At 43.0% G+C, this 12,891-nt stretch overlaps 1 protein-coding gene across 3 annotated transcripts in view; it reads left to right on the top strand.

The window, feature by feature from the left end:
* The window catches only part of DST (dystonin), a 414,275-nt gene that overhangs the window by 34,633 nt on the left and 366,751 nt on the right, over positions 1–12,891 (top strand). The gene's annotated exons all lie outside the window — the stretch shown is intronic.

Here is a 12,891-nt window from a genome sequence, read left to right as displayed (position 1 = left end):
CTAATTTTCCGTCTTTGTTTGGATCCTGGTTCAGCCAGCTCTCTCTGCTCCTTTTTATTTTTTTCTCTCTCTCTTTACTTAGTATAAATTATCAGAATACTGTAGGTCATGAAAATGTTTTTTCTTCTTCTTGCTGATAAGTACATCTTCGGAGTAAGCAGATTTTGAGAGGGAATGTGCTGCCAGAAAAGCATTTAAGTCTTGAACGCAGACCAAGTGCACATTCAATTAGTCTCTGCAGGGGCAGCGGGTCAGCCTCCAGACTGAGGGCAGAATGGTCATTCCCTCCTGCTCTGTGAGTCCTCAGTGGGGGCTGCTGATGTTCCTGAGACTGATCAGAGCAGTTTGTGCTGGAAACCTCTGTCCATCGTGTTCTTGGGCTTGCTTCAGAGGCATCGTGCCTGGGGCTAGATGGTGAGCCCTGCAGGCATTCATCCTCCGACTCCTGGCCCGGTGGCTCAGTAATGACTACCCCACTTTTCTGTTTTGGTACTGTTGCTCACCTTTGGGACTTGAAATCCAGCCCTGGACACCGGCCCCAAAGCCTAATAGCTTTTATTTATTTTTTAAAAATTTTTTTAAATTAAATTCATTTTTATTGATTTCAGAGAGAAAGGGAGAGGGAGAGATCAAAACATCAATGATGAGAGAGAATCATTGACCAGCTGTCTCCTGCATGTCCCACACTGGAGATCAAGCCCGCAACCCAGGCAAGTGCCCTGACTGAGAATTGAACATCACGTGACCTCCTAGTTCATAGGTTGACACTCAACCACTGAGCCACGCCGGCCGGGCCTGAATAGCTTTTGTTCACTTTGTACGTAGGTAGAGGTGATGGTTAAAATAGCATTTAACGACCAGTAGAAAGTGGGCGCTGACCAGTCAGAACAGATGCCAAATGAAGAATCTTTTTGTTGCTAGATCCTGGGAGAGGTGCAGGAGTGGTGGTGGGGAGGCGAGCAACAGGGTTAGAACACTCTTGGGGGCCTCTTCCATATATGGCTGCCCTGGCCCTGCTCTGCTTGAACTGATCTCCTCGTGCCCTAATGTTCCTGCGGGCCTGGCTTTGAGTGTTTGATGCGGACTCATTGGTCTTGCCTGTACTTACTCATGACTCTGAGCAAGCCCCACTTGCTGCTTGCCCCCCTCACCTACCTGTCTGCCAGGTGAATGAGTGTGGCTGAGTGTGTCTGAGCCCATGATGGGGTTGGACTCAATTTAGGAATGCCTCATAGAAATATAATAGTAGCTTACTGGGACTAAATTGGACCTGACGATTAAGTTGTTACTTGAGCTTGATTGGCTCATTGGGATTCTGTTGATATAGCTGTAGTTGTAAGGTTAGCTTAACCACCTCCCTTCCTTTGTTGTCCAGTGGTAGCAGTTGGGTTTGCATTGGCGTTTCAGTCTTTATTTTGACCTCTTGGTCTTACTTAGTTCATTGTCCCTCCCCTGTGTCTTGAGTTGTTTCTGATGCATTGTCTGATAAATTGACCCGTCTCTTAAAGACTCTGATTGTATAATGGGTTTTAAAAAGGCACTCAAGGATAACCTTGGAAAAGACTTAGTGACCACATGTTAAAGCTTTGCTGTGACTTGTTGCAAGTTAGCACAAGTTGTTTTTACACCCCCACTCCCACTTTGTTATTTTCCTCTTGTTTTCTCTCTTCTCTTCCATCTTGCTCTCACCCCCATTTTTCTCCTGCACACTCAGTGGACCGCAGCCTCACCCACCTCCCTGGCCATTCCTCCCAGTGCACTTTCTGTGGCTCTTTTTTCCTTATCCTACCTTCTCCCTCACCCCCATGCTGCCTTCGTTCTTATGACTCTGGGACATTCGCTTGGTGTGGTTCATGGCCTTTGCCTTGTGTGACGATTGCCCACTTCAGAAATCTTACTACTGTTTGAGTGCTACTTGGCTCCTCAGTATTTGCAATTGGGAGGTGGTAAGCCTCCCATAAAACATGTTTCCTTGTTTTATATAACCTATCTTTCTATCTGGACAAGGACGTTGTCTGTGACATGTTTACATTTCAAACTGTGGCTTTTTATCTGTAGGCATGGTCGCTCTTGAGGTTGTCTGCCAGTGGGCAGCTCCAAAAGGGGCTGCATGCAAACAGACTGTACTCGCATTGACAGCATGGTCCGCAGGCTCCCTCCGTCTGTGATTATGAAGGCTGGCGGTGATTTGCTGCTTGCTCTGCTATTTATAGAGCCTGTCACTGCGCAGGGCTGTCTGTGCCCTGGGCTGGGTGCCTGGTTGCGGAGAGGGGCTGAGCTTAGCTGCCTGGGAGCAGCTCTCTGCTCCTCTCTCCCGCCCCAGCCTCCTCACTTGCCCTCCTTAGCTGAGGGAGGGGCATCTGCTTCCCTCTTCAGTTGTCTACTCCCCAGTTCACTCGTTCCCGAGCTGCTGCTGCTTCTGTCCCCTGTGGCTATCTCTTTTTGATGCATAGGCTGCCTGTTCTTTTGCTGTTACACACATTTTTTTTGTACTGATGGATTTGCTGTCTTGTAGAAACTCTTTATTGCTGATTCCTTCCGGTCACTGAGTGTTAAATTCGGCTGAGAAGTTATTGATGGCACTCTTTGGGAAGTCACATGTGGTGTTTGTTGCAGGTCAGGGGCTCAGGGGGTAGACTTTGAGAGGGAGGTTATGTGCAGGAGATTGATTGGGGGAGTGCCCTCGGAATAGCCCTTCTAGGGATGGGGATTGGGCACAGGATGAAGGTGAATTGTGATATGCATACTGCAAAGACCTCTCTCGGATGCCACGGAAGTTCTGGAGCTGAGTTGCTCCTCATTGAGGCAAGCCCTTGCCCTGCCTTCCCACTGACTGGCACTGGCCCCAGGGAAGTGGGTGTGGTCAGGATTCAGCAGAAACCAGGGCCACTAGTCCTAGCTGCTGGGGAAATGAGTGCTTCCTCACGAAGGTGAGATGGGGTGGTGCCCACAGTAGTTTTGTGGGTAGTAGATGTCTGTGCTACTTTTAACTTGATTTTAATGCAAATGCAGTACGGGTTCCAATGTTCTGAGACTCTCTTAAAAGTCAAATGTTTATTTTCTTGTCATGGTTTATTCCGGTAGAAAACATGATTTTGATGAATTCCATCTAAGACAAAATAAAAGGATAGACCAGTTTCAACCAAATAAGCCTTGCCTTACTGGACAGCCATGGCCCGTAAAACTCACTGTTCACTGTCACTCTACTAATGGTGTTATTTCTAAAAACCAAAGCAGGCGGTAGGAAGGGTCATGGCATGAAATGTGGAGTACCTAAAGCAGTAGAGTTGACAGAGAAATTTGTGCAAACCCTTTGCTTGGTAATAATAGTCCATCTGAAAAAAAAAATCGTCTGGAATAGGCATAATTATTGTTAGAAAAATAATGCAAGTGTGTCCTTGGGTAGTAACATGTGTTTGATGCAACAGCACAACACGTTGTTTAATCTGCCTGTGAAACCACAGACAGATGGAGTGGACGAGGCTGCCAGAGCGAGATTACACTGATCTCCTCCTTCACAGCACAGGGTGTTGTTGGAGAGGACACATTAGGAGACCAAAACATTGAGTCAAGATTACTTTCCGTTTGTGATGGAAGCAGTGTGCTCAAGGCCCTACAGGACACTAGGGAGTGGAGATTGGCAAAGTGTTTCTGTAAAGGGCTGCCTATTAAAGACTTTTTACTTTGCAGGCCGTCTGAGCTACCTTGCAACGCTTCAACCCTGCTTTTGTAACAGAAATAGCCACGGACAATATGTGCATGAGTGGGCATGGCTGTAGTGCAATAAAACTTTGCAAAAGTAGGTAGTAGGTCAGATTTGGCCTGAGGGCCAGAATTCACTGACCCCTGATGGAGAGGACAGGTCAGGTCACCTGAGTTTCAATTCCAAACTTCTAAGTGCCTATTTTTTTTTTTTTTTAATCTGTGAAACAGGTATTAAAATAGTGTTCACCTCTGAGGAATACCACAAGAAATAATAAGATGATGCCTGCACAGTGTCTGGCACATAGAAATTATTATTATTTATGCAACTGTAAAGAGTTAGAGAGAGTTGGATATAGTTACCCAGCTGAACAACGATGAAAAGTATTCAATAAACAGGGCTCAAATGATATTTGGCCATGTAATCAGATGTCCAAATGAAACTCTTTCAGTCTAAGTTTTGTCTGGGGCGCCAAGTGTTGTAGCTGGTAAGGAGCACATTGCCAGAGAGAAGGGCTAGACCCCTATGCAGGTCTCGCAAAGGAAGTGGCTATAGAATTGGTTTTGCCACTAGCTCTGTGGCCCCGTTTGCTGTGGCTCCTCAATATCTGTGTTCTTTTCTTCTGGATCCATGGCCTTTTTGTCTCTTAGCTTCTTTACAGTTAGGTGTGGCCATGTACTTGACTTCTACTTAATGAAATGGAAGGAGAAGTGATGTATGCTATTTACAAGCCTGGCTCATTAAAGCCATCCACACACAATCCTGGCTCATTTCCCATAAATGAGCAGAGGAGAGAGACCTCACTAACCACAGGACCTCACGAGCCACAGGATGGGAGGCGCTTGGAGCCCTAAATGACTGCATGGAACAGAGCACCTATCTCCTTGCTGATCTACTTGTGACTGTGCCATGAGAGAGACATAAACTTTTATTGGGTACAGATCCTGAGATTTTGTTGTTCTCTGTTACAGCAGTTCACCTACCCTGATATTTATAGTCACCCATTCACCAATTTTATGCTGTATGGATAACGGCTGAGGATCCAATTATGAGAGGTTAGAGCAATACTGTTCAATAGAACTTCCTGTGATAATGGAAATGTTTTATCTGCATCATCCAGTAAGTAACCACTAGTCACATGTGGAATTGAGCACTTGGAATGTGGCTAGTAGGCCTGAAGAACTGAATTTTTAGTTTAATTTTAATTAATTAACATTTAAATACAAATAGCCACGTGTGGACAGTGGTATCCTACTGGATAGCTCAGGGTTAGAGACTGGATAATTACCAACAGTGTACTGAGTCTCACCCCAAATCTTCTTAAGCCTTAGTGAGAGCAGCGTTAAGGAGACACAGACACTTGTGCCCTCAGTGTCTGTGTGCCAAGGATGGGGCCACACCACCCTGACAGTTCCATTGGAGCAGAGACGGTATCTGACTGGCTGCTCTAGTGATTGGGTGAGCAGAGGTGGCTGGCTCTCCCAGAATGGGTTGGGGCAAAGGATGCATGAGTATTTCTCATGGATCTCTTGGGAGAAAGAACTTGGACGCACTTTAAATCCTGTCCAAGAGGAAGCCACGAGGAGTGAAATGACCTCATTGGAATGGTACTGTTTTGGTGACTAGCAGTAGCTAGAAGGCTTTTTAATTATATGAGAGAGACCAGGAAAATTACGGGATCTACCCCAAATTTTATGTAGGTTTGGGAGAAAGCTAACCCCTTATTGTGGGTTTGAAGGACAGCCAGGAGAGAGGATACAGTTAGTTTTCTGAGTGCACCCTATGATCCTTGCTTAGTTAACCTAGCAGTTATGATTAGAAAGCACTTCAAGCCCTCCTTAAAGGAGAAGATAAAATATCGCAAGTAGTTTCAATCCCAAAGTCTCTTTTTATCTTTTCCCCATTCCTACCATGGAGGCGATATTTTGTATCTTTAAGCTCAGTGTGGTGCAGAATCAGAGACCTACTGTGTTTTAGGGCACATTGTAAGGATATATGTGTCATTTAAAGGACTTTAAGAAAAAAAGATTCACGATAGGGTCTGGCTTCACATAACTGAGAGGTGGCTGCGGAGTTAAGCCCGCCTCCCTGCAGTGAAATGCCGAAGGTATGATTCAGGTTTACTCCACTAGATGCTGCTTTTCCTTTATCAGTTGTTTTTCTCTGCTGGCCGTGATTTCTGTACTTGTTACCCTCAGACTATACAGGGCCACATAGTCTCCACCAGGCCTGTTACCCAAAGTTTGGCCTACAGGCCAGCAGCATTGAGATCCCCTGGGAGTTTGTTAGACATTTAAAGTATGTATTTTAATAAGAATCCTAGGCTCTGCACCCATCCATGCACACACACATATATATCAACAAAATGATCCTCCCCGCCCTCCAGTTTCAACTTCTGTGCTAAGTGACACAGGCTTTGGTATTTCTCTACTGAACTCTCAAGTGAGAGACTCCGACCAAGTATCAAGACCCAGTAACCACGACCTGGAGGTGGTGGTAGGGGTGGGGAGTGTTATTGTACAAAACACACTCCCCCAGGCAGCAGGGATGGAGGCAGGGGCATACGTCCCAAAGGGGATGTTTGAAATCAGTAAGAGATTGAAAAGATTTCTATTTATCAAACTGCGTTTAAGTTGTAATTAATTTGCAATTTATAAAAAAAAGTCATCAAGGCTCTCTGCCAATTAGATTTTCTATGTAAACTGATAACCAGTTTATATAGTATCAGTCAGTATAAAAGAAACACTATTATTAGTAACCTATGAAATTGTCTAAAGTAAAGACTCTTGTCTAATACTTCCTTAGACTTTGCAAAGATTAAAAATAGACATTTTGCTGTCATCATATCTCCAGGAACCAGTGATCTTTACCAAAGAATGATTAATAATTAGAAAATAAGACTTTAAAAGCAACACTTTGCCCCACTATTCCATATTTGTCAGGGAATATATGCTTTCTGAAAACAGAAAGGTAGTTCTAGATATATTATATTCTTTTAAAAAATACTTTTATTGGTTTCCGAGTGAAAAGGAGAGAAAGATAGAAACATCAATCATGAGAGAGACTCATTGATCAACTGCCTCCTGCACGATCCCCTTGAGCCTGCAACCTGGGCATGTGCCCTGACTGGGACTCGAACCCAGAACTCCTGATTCATAGGTTGACACTCAACCACTGAGCAGCATGGGCTGGGCTAGCTACATTCTATTCTTACCTAGCTGACAGAGTGGCTTTCATGGCCATTCTTTTAACGCAGGATTCTTAAAACCACAAAGGACAAAGTTGCTTTCGTCTCCAGGGTCCTGCTGCACACAGCACAATGGAGAAACTTGTTATTATGACCCAGATTACTCACTAGCCACACAGTAAGGGTCAGGAACTGGTATTAGAGATGGCAGCATATGAGGACTGTCGTCAGGGGATGGCAGCATATGAGGACTTAGGAATGCAGTCTCACTCCCTTCCAAGATTTGCTCAGTTGGAAGTTCTGAGGGTAGGGCCCAGCAATTTGCGTTTCCATCAGCCTTACTGGTGGTTCTGATGCTTGATAAAGTTTGGTAATCATTGATTAGAGTACTGCAAACTCGTATAGCAAATAGACACTTCAGTGTATAACAAAATGGGAATGTATTTGTTGCTCATTTAAAGGTACAGGTAGCTGAACAGGTTGGCAAAATGGCCTCCTCCATGCAGTTTCTCAGGGACTCAGACTGATGAAGGCACTGACATCTTTAACATGTACTTCCAAGGTGGTTCTCAAGGTCATCCTAGTCAAAAGAGAGGCGCATGAAGAGGTGGCTGTGGAGAGTGTTCATGGGCTAGGTCCAGGAATGGCATTGTTATTTATGTCCGCATTCTATTGATTGGAACTCAGTCACATGGCCCTGTGAGGGACGCTGGGAAATGTAGTTGAGCTTGTATCCAAAAAAAAAAAAAAAGGCAAATTTGGATTTCAGTGAGCTGCTAGTAGTCCCTTGTCATAAATGCTTTATAGAAATTTCTGAAGATTTTCTGTATTCTGGACCTATTTTATTCCATAAATCCCTTTGACAGTCTGGTGAAACTCACAGACTTATTCTCAGAATGTTTTAAAATGTATAAAATAATAAACAGAACTACAAAGGAAGCCAACTCAACTGAAATATAATGGTGAATTATTAAAAACATTTTTGACCGAGCAATGTATATATTCTCTTGTTAATGTACTAGAGGTCCGATACACGAAATTCATACAAGGGGCTTGGCCCTCGGAGCCCTGGCAACCCTGGCTTCATCTGGAAGGTCGTTTGGCTATGCAGTCTAATTAGAATATTGCCCTTTGATTATTATAGATTAAATAACAAGATCTTTTGGCAGATTTACTAACTACTGTGATTTTGAAGAGACACTGAGTAGAAATGATATTTCAAAATATCTGAGGTCACAATAATTTAATATTTAAATATCTGTGATTTCTTCTGGTGGCAAAAATCATGGTACTGCTAATAATACCAGGATTATGGCCTACATTCATCATTGCTAAATTAGTGTTTAGTAAAAATAAGGACAATTTTTCCCCATCCAGGTTCATTGCCTTCCCCATTTGTCTTGAATTTTATTCATAATTCAAGAACTTCTACTATACAGTTTATTTCTGGCATTGGATGGGGAGAATCATAGTTTTTACAGTGTTATTATATATTTTATAAACATCAGCTTATTAAGCTTCATAATATTTGCATATGCTAATTTGTATCTTATATACTTATAAACCTTAGTTTTCCAGGTATAACAATAACACAAAAGCAATCATATGTAAATGCTCAATGGTTTGATATCTTAAATTTCTCTTTGTTCAGATGCCTCATCATTAATCTGAATGATGGTTTGATCTCATAAAACAGTAATTCTTACTTGAAAGTATTAACTTTTTCCATTTATGTCTCTCTTATTTTATTTATATACTTTTTCTTATTTTTATCAGTCAGTACATTCCTGAGCACTTTCTTGGTGCCAGGCCTGTAAATACCTACAGAAGATTAGCTCTGAGTGCATTACTACTGCCTTATAATATCTACCTAATAAAAGAGTAACATACTAATTGATTGTACCTTTGCGACACCCACCAGCCAATCAGGAGTGAATATGCAAATTAACCCAACAAAGATGGAAGGTTTATTTGCATATACAGGTGCCAACGAGCTGAGGGTGGGGTGGGGCAGGATGTAGGCATTCTTCACCACCCCAGCCACTCCAGGCCTCTGGGAAGTGTGGGAAGGCAGAAAGGCAGCTCTGGCCAGAGCGAAGGAGCTGCTGGCAGCCAGGGGAAGGAAGGCCCATTCTTGGATGAATCTTTGTGCATCAGGCCTCTAGTCTCAGTATAAGGGCAGAGTGGTAGGGGCTTAGAGTTAGATAGAGCTGGGTTCTAGTGTGGGCTTTTCTAACTGCAAGTTTTGACTTTGGGTAGAATATTTAACCCTGATAATCCTGTTTGCTGGTCTATGAAATGGATATATCTATAATAATCTATAGTAATAAAAGCATAACATGCTAATTAGACTGGATATCCTTTAGCATGAAGCTGGAGCTGTGAGGGAAGCCTGGGTCCCAGGTGTTAAAGGGAAGCTGGTGCCAGCAGCCAGGGGAAGGAAGGCCTACTCTTGCATGGATTTCGTTATATGTTATATATTAACACCAGAGTGGGGCTTAGTTATTTACTAGGCTTAGTAATTTACTGTTATCAATATCTTCTCTTTTTTTTATGCCACTCTACGCAGCCAAACAGCCTGGTTAAGTCTGAGTAATGAGCCTCAGAAGAAAATAGCTAATCATCCGAAAACATAAAAGAAAGAGTATGCTCCAAGGTTCTTTGTTTGTGGGCAACAAAATCTGACTTAAACCCAAAGAGACTTATTTACAAATATATGATAGAACTCATAATCAAGACTGACTGGCTAGACAAGACAAAACTAGGCAGGTTGGAAGGTCTTTGGCGCAGCCACCAGAACTAATGAACTCCTTCAGATTTTGCAGTCTTTCTGTCCCTCGTATTCAGTATCCAAGCAGAGAGACTCTGGTTCAGCCTTGCCATGTGCCTTCTCATGAAATGCACAGGTTATTAAGAGGCCAGATACAGAGTGGTCTGTGGAGCACCCTGACTTAGCTACTGTATTTTCCAGCGTATAAGACGACTTTTGAAACTAGTAAAAAGCCTGCTCAGATTGGCCAGAGTCAGAGAGGTGGTCTATTAAAAAAAGAACTGGTGTTGCCTCGGAAGTGGGAGGTAGTCTTGTACAGCGAATATAGGCCTAAACCTATGTTTTAACTGTAAAATTAGGAGGTCGTCTTATACACCGGAAACTATGGTATGTATCAGACTGCCCTTCTTGCAAGCTATTACTCAAACAGTGCTGATGAAATGGGGCAGCCTAAAAAGAGGCAGAACTCCACTGCTGAGAGACTTGCAAGTGCCCATCACCTATTGGTTAAAGGGTATCCAGTGAAGATCAAACATGTAAGAGAGAAATGGATTTTATGCACCAGCCATCAAATCCAGTTAACACCTATAAAGGGTTATAGCACCACCTACCGTTTTAAACTAAAATTTCCTTCTGTTAAAAAGGCTTATTTTTTTTGTAGTAATTAGGACAAGCAAGTGTAATAAACCAAGGGCCTATAATTCTATGCAGTGGTTTAGAAAAATAAAAAAGGTGACTGCCCACTGAAGACTTCGTGCTGTTTATAGTGTTTGTAGTCATAGCTCTGAACAGCTGGCTCGTGAATTGCTGCTTTAACAGCCAGGAAGTGTAGTAATAATGGTGATACTTTATTGACTACTGTTGAAATCTATATACTCTTCTTGAGTACCTACGGTAATAACATGCTAATTAGACTGGATATCATTTAGGATGAAGCTGGGGCTGTGAGGGAAGCCTGTGGATTATTTCATCTAAGCACACCATCATAACTATGTGAGAGAGGTATTATTATATGCATTTGACAGATGGAGTAAACTGAGACACAGAGAAGTAACTTGGCCAAGATCACATACCTAGCAATGACAGAGGTGGTATTCGAGTCCAGATAGTTGGACTTAAGTGCCTGGGACTCTCTGGGCAATGAAATATCTCCTAATGATCAGGGGTGGTTTGTATCTTGGTGGTACTTCACCTGTGTCTGTCAGCAAGGTACACCTGCTGTGACTCATTTTCCTTTTTCATATGATTGATAACACTTTTGTCATTAAGAATATCTTTTACTCATATAAGTCATCTATGTAATAATCATAGACATCACTTATATAGCATATGTGCCAAATGCTCTTCTAAGAACTCCACTTAGAAGAGTACTTAGAAGAGCATTTGGCACATATGCTATATAAGTGATGTCTTTCTCAAAGTCACTATGAAATAAGCGATATCTTTCTCAATGTCACTATGAAATAAGCGCTAGCTTGAACCCCATTTTCCAGATGAGGAAAGGGTTAAGTAACTCTCCAAGATCACACAACGAAGAAGTGACAGAGGCAGTACTTAACGCCAGATGGTCTTGCTGAAATCTGCGTAGTGTACCAGAGTGCTTATAAAAAGTCATTTCAACATAGTACAGATGTATTTGGATAGGATAGAAATCACAGAGGCCCACATCTTGAAAAAAATGAATGTGGAATGAAAATGACTGAACTTTTGGAAAGACATTTAAACTCTGATTTTTATTATAGGTAATGCTTGGTTATCTTCTTAGACATTCTTGGAAGAATTTCTCTAGCATAGATACAGGGATGTGGATTTACTGGGGTATTGCTCTCCAGAGCACAAGAGAAGGAGAATCTGCATTCTTACCGAAGACACACTCAACTCACTCTACTATGACAGTAGCTAGTACATCATCAGATACTTTATTTACATTAGGGCATGCATTTCTGACTAGAAAGAGTGCAAGGGCTGTGACAGTTAGTGCCATCTAGTGGTTAGACAAAACTTTGGCTCCTGGAGGAGGGCCCATCTTCAAAGTGCTGAAAACTGGCTGAGGAGCTGGCCCAAAAATCAGATTCTTGTCCTTACCCCTGGCGAATCTAATTCAGAAGGAAGAAGAATAGAGAAGGGAGGGGGGAGAGAGAAGCGAGAGCGGAGGCGGGTGGAGCGTGTCCAGGCGACAGCATGTTTAAAAGCAGCCTGTGGTGGTTACGCATGTGGTCCTACTTCTGCTCTAGAGCACAGGTTAGCAACTGGCCCAGCTCTCTCCACTTCACCAGCACGGGCTGTTTTGGGTTGGAGGGGATCCATCCGAGCTTGCACGCAGGGGAAGGATCGAGACTGGCTATGTGCTTGGGGATGAGAAAGAAAGTGCCCAAACTATGACCAAATCCACTTGCATTTCCTCCTCCTCATTTATTTCTGTTGACCTCTGTGCTGCTTTGGACCCTGTGGGCCATCCCCTCCCTACTTCTGTCTGCTTCTTCATACCCTTCAGCCTGGTATTCAGGGTCTCCATAATCCGACTCCAGACCTTCCCCCGTGGTCCTCAGTGAGCATCCCTTGTACACATGAATCTTTCCGTGTCCCACACCATTGTGCTCAGGCCTTTGGTCATACTGCTTCTCCCCCTGAAGTTCTTATGCTTCATTCTTTTTGCATTGGACTGCAATCTTTAAGTTTTCACATGTCTTTTAAAATTCAGAAGACCCACAGTCTCCGAGAAGCCCTCCTTGGAGTCTTAATGCCTCATCCCTTCTATTTTTCCACCATCCTGGGTGTGTGGCCTGTACGAGTATCATCAAATAATGTTTCTTATTGCTACATAAATATTCTATCCATCCATCCATCTAGCATCTTATTTATTATGTTGTTTCCCTGGGATATAAATTCTATGCATCCTTCAAATGCCACCCACTCAACTAAGCCAAATACAGACTATTCTCAGCTTCATTTGTTGATTCCTTCGCCAAGATCTGCTAGCACTGTGAGTCCTCAGGTGCTCACTTTAGCCCTCGAGCGCACATTCCAGCGTGTTTCTGAACTCTGCGTTAGACTTCTTTTCCTGCTTGTTAGTAAATTGTAGCTACATAGGACAGAGACTCATTTTTGGATATTTTCCAACATCGTTTGCACATTTCCAAATGCATTTTAGGGCTCAGTTGAACTTGTTTCCATCGCTAGCAAGTTGTCCATATCCTCACTTTAGAAGGGAAGCAGAAGTTTCAATTTATC

This window comes from Pipistrellus hanaki (assembly GCF_964339955.1).
Source record: "Pipistrellus hanaki genome assembly, chromosome: 7".
Classification (NCBI taxonomy): domain Eukaryota; kingdom Metazoa; phylum Chordata; class Mammalia; order Chiroptera; family Vespertilionidae; genus Pipistrellus; species Pipistrellus hanaki.
The sequence above is the reverse complement of the archived record's forward strand: the minus strand, read 5'-3'. Positions and strand labels throughout refer to the sequence as shown.